The sequence below is a fragment of the Triticum aestivum genome, chromosome 1D (assembly GCF_018294505.1).
Source record: "Triticum aestivum cultivar Chinese Spring chromosome 1D, IWGSC CS RefSeq v2.1, whole genome shotgun sequence".
Classification (NCBI taxonomy): domain Eukaryota; kingdom Viridiplantae; phylum Streptophyta; class Magnoliopsida; order Poales; family Poaceae; genus Triticum; species Triticum aestivum.
Genome location: NC_057796.1, coordinates 480455672 through 480455975, shown reverse-complemented (window position 1 = coordinate 480455975; position 304 = coordinate 480455672).

Genomic DNA, 304 nt, shown 5'->3' with positions numbered 1-304 from the left:
AACAGGGGTCCAGTGGGACCCACCTGTCATTCACTGTTTAGGTTAATTAGTGTTTAGCTAAATAATTACTGCTTAATTAATTCAAACAGGATTAATTAACTTAATTAATTTAATTAATTAATTAATTAATTAATTAAAATTATTTTTATTTTCTTTATTTATTTATTTATTAATTTTTATTAATTAATGTATTCTTCTTATTATTATTATTAATTTATTTTATTTATTATTTTATTTTTAATAAAACTGTTCTGGGGCGCTGGGGCCCGCTTGTCATTGGGCCAGGGGGGCCTTAGCGGTTACG